Source organism: Aegilops tauschii, chromosome 3 (assembly GCF_002575655.3).
Source record: "Aegilops tauschii subsp. strangulata cultivar AL8/78 chromosome 3, Aet v6.0, whole genome shotgun sequence".
In the NCBI taxonomy this organism is placed as follows: Eukaryota; Viridiplantae; Streptophyta; class Magnoliopsida; order Poales; family Poaceae; genus Aegilops; species Aegilops tauschii.
The window spans coordinates 149,809,666-149,818,332 of NC_053037.3; positions in this window are offsets into that span (position 1 = coordinate 149,809,666).

The following is an 8,667-nucleotide window of genomic DNA, read 5'->3' on the forward strand; positions in this document are numbered from 1 at the left end:
TGACCGCACTATCTATCTTAGGGTTTTAAGGGTTTAGGGTGCGTGCGGTGGGGGTGGAAACAGAATAACCGCATTGCGTCCTGACAAATCCTAGCGCGCAGCAATGCGGTAGCGCGAGGCCGAGCAGGGGGGACCCCCTCCCCCCTGCTCGGCCGAGACAGGAACGAGCCGGAGTAGGCGACGACACGGCGTGCCGCGTCGTCGCATGCGGAGGCGAGTCCGTCACTTCCGTGACCCCACTATCTATCTTAGGGTTTTTAGGGTTTTGGGTGCGTGCGGTGGGGGTGGAAATAGAATAACCGCATTTCGTCCTGTCAAATCCTAGCGCGCAGCAATGCGGTAGCGCGAGGCCGAGCAGGGGGGAGGGGGGGTCAGGACCCCCTGCCCTCCCCTGCGAGGCCGAGACAGGAACAAGCCGGAGCAGGCGACGACGCGGCGTGCCGCGTCGTCGCATGCGGAGGCGAGTCCGTCACATCCGTGACCCCACTATCTATCTTAGGGTTTTTAGGGTTTAGGGTGCGTGCGGTGGGGGTGGAAACAGAATAACCGCATTGCGTCCTGTCAAATCCTAGCGCGCAGCAATGCGGTAGCGCGAGGCCGAGCAGGGGGGACCCCCCTCCCCCCTGCGAGGCCGAGACAGGAACGAGCCGGAGCAGGCGACGACACGGCGTGCCGCGTCGTCGCATGCGGAGGCGAGTCCGTCACTTCTGTGACCCCACTATCTATCTTAGGGTTTTTAGGGTTTTGGGTGCGTGCGGTGGGGGTGGAAATAGAATAACTGCTTTGCGTCCTGTCAAATCCTAGCGCGCAGCAATGCGGTAGAGCTAGGCCGAGCAGGGGGGAGGGGGGTCGGGACCCCCTCCCCTCCCCTGCGAGGCCGAGACAGGAACAAGCCGGAGCATGCGACGACGCGGCGTGCCGCGTCGTCGCATGCGGAGGCGAGTCTGTCACCTCCGTGACCCCACTATCTATCTTAGGGTTTTTAGGGTTTAGGGTGCGTGCGGTGGGGGTGGAAACAGAATAACTGCATTGCGTCCTATCAAATCCTAGCGCGCAGCAATGCGGTAGCGCGAGGCCGAGCATGGGGGGAGGGCGGGTCGGGACCCCCCTCTCCTCTTGCGAGGCCGAGACAGGAACGAGCCGGAGCAGGCAACGATGCAGCGTGCCACGTCGTCGCATGTGGAGGCGAGTCCGTCACATCCGTGACCGCACTATCTATCTTAGGGTTTTAAGGGTTTAGGGTGGGTGCGGTGGGGGTGGAAACACAATAATCGCATTGCGTCCTGATAAATCCTAGCGCGCAGCAATGCGGTAGCGCGAGGCCGAGCCGGGGGGGACCCCCTCCCCCCCTGCGAGGCCGAGAGAGGAACGAGCCGGAGTAGGCGGCGACACGGCGTGCCGCGTCGTCGCATGCGGAGGCGAGTCCGTCACTTCCGTGACCCCACTATCTATCTTAGGGTTTTTAGGGTTTTGGGTGCGTGCGGTGGGGGTGGAAATAGAATAACCGCATTGTGTCCTGTCAAATCCTAGCGCGCAGCAATTCGGTAGCACGAGGCCGAGCAGGGGGGACCCCCTCCCCCCTGGGAGGCCGATACAAGAACGAGCCGGAGTAGGCGACGACGCGGCGTGCCGCGTCGTCGCATGCGGAGGCGAGTCCGTCACATCCGTGACCCCACTATCTATCTTAGGGTTTTTAGGGTCTAGGGTGCGTGCGGTGGGGGTGGAAACAGAATAACCGCATTGCGTCCTGTCAAATCCTAGCGCGCAGCAATGCGGTAGCACGAGGCCGAGCAGGGGGGACCCCCTCGCCCCTGCGAGGCCGAGACAGGAACGAGCCGGAGGAAGCGACGACACGGCGTGCCACGTTGTCGCATCCGGAGGCGAGTCCGTCACTTTCGTGACCCCACTATCTATCTTAGGGTTTTTAGGGTTTTGGGTGCGTGCGGTGGGGGTGGAAACAGAATAACCGCATTGCGTCCTGTCAAATCCTAGCGCGCAACAATGCGGTAGCGCGAGGCCGAGCAGGGGGGAGGGGGGTCGGGACCCCCTCCCCACCCTTGCGAGGCCGAGATAGGAAAGAGCCGGAGCAGGCGACGATGCAGCGTGCCACGTCGTCGCATGTGGAGGCGAGTCCGTCACATCCGTGACCGCACTATCTATCTTAGGGTTTTTAGGGTTTAGGGTGCGTGCGGCGGGGGTGGAAAAAGAATAACCGCATTGCGTCCTGTCAAATCCTAGCGCGCAGCAATGCGGTAGCGCGAGGCCGAGCAGGGGGACCCCCCTCCCCCCTGCGAGGCCGAGACAGGAACGAGCCGGAGTAGGCGACGACACGGCGTGCCGCGTCGTCGCATGCGGAGGCGAGTCCGTCACTTCTGTGACCCCACTATCTATCTTAGGGTTTTTAGGGTTTTGGGTGCGTGCGGTGGGGGTGGAAATAGAATAACTGCTTTGCGTCCTGTCAAATCCTAGCGCGCAGCAATGCGGTAGCGCTAGGCCGAGCAGGGGGGAGGGGGGGTCGGGACCCCCTCCCCTCCCCTGCGAGGCCGAGACAGGAACAAGCCGGAGCATGCGACGACGCGGCGTGTCGCGTCGTCGCATGCGGAGGCGAGTCTGTCACCTCCGTGACCCCACTATCTATCTTAGGGTTTTTATGGTTTAGGGTGCGTGCGGTGGGGGTGGAAACAGAATAACTGCATTGCGTCCTGTCAAATCCTAGCGCGCAGCAATGCGGTAGCACGAGGCCGAGCATGGGGGGAGGGGGGGTCGGGACCCCCCTCTCCTCTTGCGAGGCCGAGACAGGAACGAGCCGGAGCAGGCGACGACGCAGCGTGCCACGTCGTCGCATGTGGAGGCGAGTCCGTCACATCCGTGACCGCACTATCTATCTTAGGGTTTTAAGGGTTTAGGGTGCGTGCGGTGGGGGTGGAAACACAATAATCGCATTGCGTCCTGATAAATCCTAGCGCGCAGCAATGCGGTAGCGCGAGGCCGAGCAGGGGGGGACCCCCTCCCCCCTGCGAGGCCGAGACAGGAACGAGCCGGAGTAGGCGGCGACACGGCGTGCCGCGTCGTCGCATGCGGAGGCGAGTCCGTCATTTCCGTGACCCCACTATCTATCTTAGGATTTTTAGGGTTTTGGGTGCGTGCGGTGGGGGTGGAAATAGAATAACCGCATTGTGTCCTGTCAAATCCTAGCGCGCAGCAATTCGGTAGCACGAGGCCGAGCAGGGGGGGACCCCCTCCCCCCTGGGAGGCCGATACAAGAACGAGCCGGAGTAGGCGACGACGCGGCGTGCCGCGTCGTCGCATGCGGAGGCGAGTCCGTCACATCCGTGACCCCACTATCTATCTTAGGGTTTTTAGGGTTTTGGGTGCGTGCGGTGGGGGTGGAAATAGAATAACTGCTTTGCGTCCTGTCAAATCCTAGCGCGCAGCAATGCGGTAGCACGAGGCCGAGCAGGGGGGAGGGGGGTCGGGACCCCCTCACCTCCCCTGCGACGCCGAGACAGGAACAAGCCGGAGCAGGCGACGACGCGGCGTGCCGTGTCGTCGCATGCGGAGGCGAGTCCGTCACATCCGTGACCCCAGTATCTATCTTAGGGTTTTTAGGGTTTAGGGTGCGTGCGGTGGGGGTGGAAATAGAATAACTGCATTGCGTCCTGTCAAATCCTAGCGTGCAGCAATGCGGTAGCGCCAGGCCGAGCAGGGGGGAGGGGGGGGGTCGGGACCCCCTCTCTCCCCTTGCGAGGCCAAGACAGGAACGAGCCGGAGCAGGCGACGATGCAGCGTGCCACTTCGTCGCATGTGGAGGCGAGTCCGTCACATCCGTGACCGCACTATCTATCTTAGGGTTTTAAGGGATTAGGGTGCGTGCGGTGGGGGTGGAAACAGAATAACCGCATTGCGTCCTGACAAATCCTAGCGCGCAGCAATGCGGTAGCGCGAGGCCGAGCAGGGGGGACCCCCTACCCCCTGGGAGGCCGAGACAGGAACGAGCCGGAGTAGGCGACAACACGGCGTGCCGCGTCATCGCATGCGGAGGCGAGTCCGTCACTTCCGTGACCCCACTATCTATCTTAGGGTTTTTAGGGTTTTGGGTGCGTGCGGTGGGGGTGGAAATAGAATAACCGCATTGCGTCCTGTCAAATCCTAGCGCGCAGCAATGCGGTAGCGCGAGGCCGAGCAGGGGGGAGGGGGGTCAGGACCCCCTCCCCTCCCCTGTGAGGCCGAGACAGGAACAAGCCGGAGCAGGCGACGACGCGGCGTGCCGCGTCGTCGCATGCGGAGGCGAGTCCGTCACATCCGTGACCCCACTATCTATCTTAGGGTTTTTAGGGTTTAGGGTGCGTGCGGTGGGGGTGGAAACAGAATAACCGCATTGCGTCCTGTCAAATCCTAGCGCGCAGCAATGCGGTAGCGCGAGACCGAGCAGGGGGGACCCCCTCCCCCCTGCGAGGCCGAGAGAGGAACGAGCCGGAGTAGGCGACGACACGGCGTGCCGCGTCGTCGCATGCGGAGGCGAGTCCGTCACTTCCGTGACCCCACTATCTATCTTAGGGTTTTTAGGGTTTTGGGTGCGTGCGGTGGGGGTGGAAATAGAATAACTGCTTTGCGTCCTGTCAAATCCTAGCGCGCAGCAATGCGGTAGCGCTAGGCCGAGCAGGGGGAGGGGGGTCGGGACCCCCTCCCCTCCCCTGCGACGCCGAGATAGGAACAAGCTGGAGCAGGCGACGACGCGGCGTGCCGTGTCGTCGCATGCGGAGGCGAGTCCGTCACATCCGTGACCCCACTATCTATCTTAGGGTTTTTAGGGTTTAGGGTGCGTGCGGTGGGGGTGGAAATAGAATAACTGCATTGCATCCTGTCAAATCCTAGCGTGCAGCAATGCGGTAGCGCCAGGCTGAGCAGGGGGGGAGGGGGGCTCGGGACCCCCTCTCTCCCCTTGCGAGGCCGAGACAGGAACGAGCCGGAGCAGGCGACGATGCAGCGTGCCACTTCGTCGCATGTGGAGGCGAGTCCGTCACATCCGTGACCGCACTATCTATCTTAGGGTTTTAAGGGTTTAGGGTGCGTGCGGTGGGGGTGGAAACAGAATAACCGCATTGCGTCCTGACAAATCCTAGCGCGCAGCAATGCGGTAGCGCGAGGCCGAGCAGGGGGGACCCCCTACCCCCTGGGTGTAACGCCCACGATGCGGCTATATCTCCCACGTGTCGAGGCACGACTTAGAGGCATAACCGCATAGTGGTTTTGTCGCAAGAAGGGTCATCTTCGCAAAATCCCATGTAATGAACAAGAATGGGATAAAGAGTTGGCTTACAATCGCCACTTCACACAATACATAATTATCATTCATACATCATCCAAAATACAATCATATAGACCGACTACGGCCAAAATCCAGATGAAAATAAGACAACCCCAAGTGCTAGATCCCCGATCGTCCCAACAGGGCTCCACTACTGATCATCAGGAAAAGACACATAGTAACGACCACGTTCCTCGTCGAACTCCCACTTGAGATCGACGCCATCGTCTGCACTGGCAGCGTCGGCACCTGCAACTGGTGTTGGAAGTATCTGTGAGTCACGGGGTCTCAGCAATCTCACACCCGCGAGATCAAGACTATTTAAGCTTATAGGACAAGGAGATGTAAAGAGGTGGAGCTGCAGCGGCAAAAGCATATATGGTGGCTAACTTGCGCAAATGAGAGCGAGAAGAGAAGCAATGGGACGGGCGTCATCTAACAATGACCCAGAAGAGGTCCTGAACACCTACTTACGTCATACATAACACAGACCGTGTTCACTTCCCGGACTCCGCCGAGAAGAGACCATCACGGCTACACACGCACTTGGTGTATTTTAATTGGGTCAAGTGACAAGTTATCTACAACCGGACATTAACAAATTCCCATCTGCCTCATAACCGCGGGCACGGCTTTCGAAAGATAATACCCTGCAGGGGTGTCCCAACTTAGCCCATCATAAGCTCTCACGGTCAACGAAGGATATACCTTCTTCCGGAAAGACCCGATCAGTCTCGGAATCCCGGTTTACAAGACATCTCGACAATGGTAAAACAAGACCAGCAAAGCCTCCCGAATGTGCCGACAAATCCCGATAGGAGCTGCACATATCTCGTTCTCAGGGCACACCGGATTGTCCAAGCTTCCGATAGGCCAGACCAAAGTTGCCCCTGGTGGCCACCGGCGACTGACAGTTTGGACCAATACTCAGAGGAGCACTGGCCCGGGGGTTTAAAATAAAGATGACCCTCGGGCTCTAGAAAACCCGGGGAAAAAGGTATAGGTCGCAAATGGTAAAACCAAGGTTGGGCCTTGCTGGAGGAGTTTTATTCAAGGCGAACTGTCAAGGGGGTCCCATAAATCACCCGACCGCGTAAGGAACGCAAACTCAAGGAACATCATCCCGGTATAACAGTAACTAGGGCGGCAAGAGTGGAACAAAACACCAGGCATAAGGCCGAGCCTTCCACCCTTAACCAAAATATATAGATGCATTAATTAAATAAGAGATATTGTGATATCCCAACATGTCCATGTTCCGATATGGAACAACTTCAACTTCACCTGCAGCTAGCAACGCTATAAGAGGGGCTGAGCAAAAGCGGTACATAGCCAAACAACGGTTTGCTAGGAAAAGATGGATAGGGGCTGACAAGGCTGAAATAGGAGACATGATATAGCAAGTGATAGGTAGCGAGCATGGCAATAGAGCGAACAACTAGTATAGCAAAGATAGAAGTGATTTCGAGGGGTGGTCATCTTGCCTGCAAGGTTCTCAGAGTTGTCGAAAGCTTGATCCTCGTAAGCGTACTCGACAGGTTCCTCGTTCACGAACTCGTCTCCCGGCTCTACCCAAGACAAGAACACAAGCAAACGGTACCACAATCAACACGAGAAATGCGCAAGCAACATGATGCAAAACATGTATGATATGCAAGATATGATATGCGATGCATATGCGTGCTCCGGAAGGAAAATGATGAACATGGCAGTAACTTGGCAAACCAAGCATGCCACTGGAAAGATGAGATGATTTCGGTCGAAATCGATATAAAGATCACCGGAATCGGATGCACGGTTTGCAAATGGCAAGCAAAACAAGAATGACACTAATCTGCGATAAACAGCAAGATAGCACTTCAAATGCAACAAGTAACAATGCTACAGCACCCCAACATAGCAACAAAGCACATGGCAGTAATCTACAGGAGATGCTTGACAAAAGATGAACACTGAGCTACGGCTAGTTCACAACATAACAAGCTCAAACAAGCATGGCAAAAGTGCAAAAGATTATAGGTTCACAGACTTGGTGAAAAACTGGACATGGCAGAAATCAGCATCAGGTAGCAATGTTGAGAGCACGAAATCAACATGCTACAGCAACTTAACATTGCAAAACAAGGCATAGTAGTGTTCTACTAAATGCACATGACAAAAGTCCCTTACTGACCATAAGCCAAGAAGGACCAGAAGATCTGATGGCAAGCATGTAAACATAGCAAGTTTCGTTATCAGGTTTCAGACTTAGCAGAAAACAGAGCATGGCAGAAATATTAATATGTAGGCCTCTTTGTGAGCTTGAAGCACTCACTACAGAGCAATGCATGACAAACCAAGCATACCTACAACAATATGGCATGTTTATGAAGCTATCCATGGCAAGAACAATTGCATACCATGTATGGATCAACTACAATAAGCTTGGCAAAAATGCATGTCATGTTAAGAATCTGCCAGAAATATTTTATAGCAAAAGTAGAGCAAGATTGAGTCATGCTATAGTACTCTAAAATTGCAAAACATTGCAGGAATGGATCAATTACAACTATAGATACAAAACATCCTTACTGAACATCTCCAAAATATGTATGGATCTCTCTGTAGCATCAAGTTTTCATGTCAATAAAATTACAGCACACGAGGACTTAGAGAAATCACTAAGTCCCTGAAATCAGAAATATTACGGGGCCTACTTTGCATGCTTGTGCTAGTCACCACATAGATCACAAAAATACATGGACTATACCACTGGAAATATGGCATGGCATACTTCAAAACACATGTTGAGCTCATGCTCAAAAGATGCACAGAATAAATGATACGAAAATGACAAATCTCCAAGTTCTGATAAGAACCAGAGAATAACAACAACTAGCCCTCTTCCAACGAAGATTTGGGCATCAAGATGACCTCTCATGAAAATGATGCAATTGAACAAAATGAAGAGCATCACGAGACGAACAATTTGGCATATTATACGCACGAATGGGAGCTAATGCACAAAGTTATCGCATCGGGAACAGGAGCATATACTGAAAAGTTTCTGGGACTTGGAAAAAAATAACGGGATCTCGGGGGAAAAAGTCAACGCCTCACCACAGAGAGATCGATCCAGATCTCGATCGGGGCTGGGCCGCCGGTGGGAGGAAGAGGCGCCGGAGGGCGATGGCGAGGTAGGGCCGGAGGGAGGAGGAGCGGGGCGGCGGCGCCGGTCGCCGGAGGAGGAGAGGACGGCGGGGTCGGCGGGCTCCGGGCGGCGGGGCACGGGCGCCGGCGGCGGGGCACGGGCGCCGGCGGCGGGCGGCGGGGGCCGGGGCGCGCGGCGGCGGGGCGCCGGCGACGGGCGTCGGGGAGGC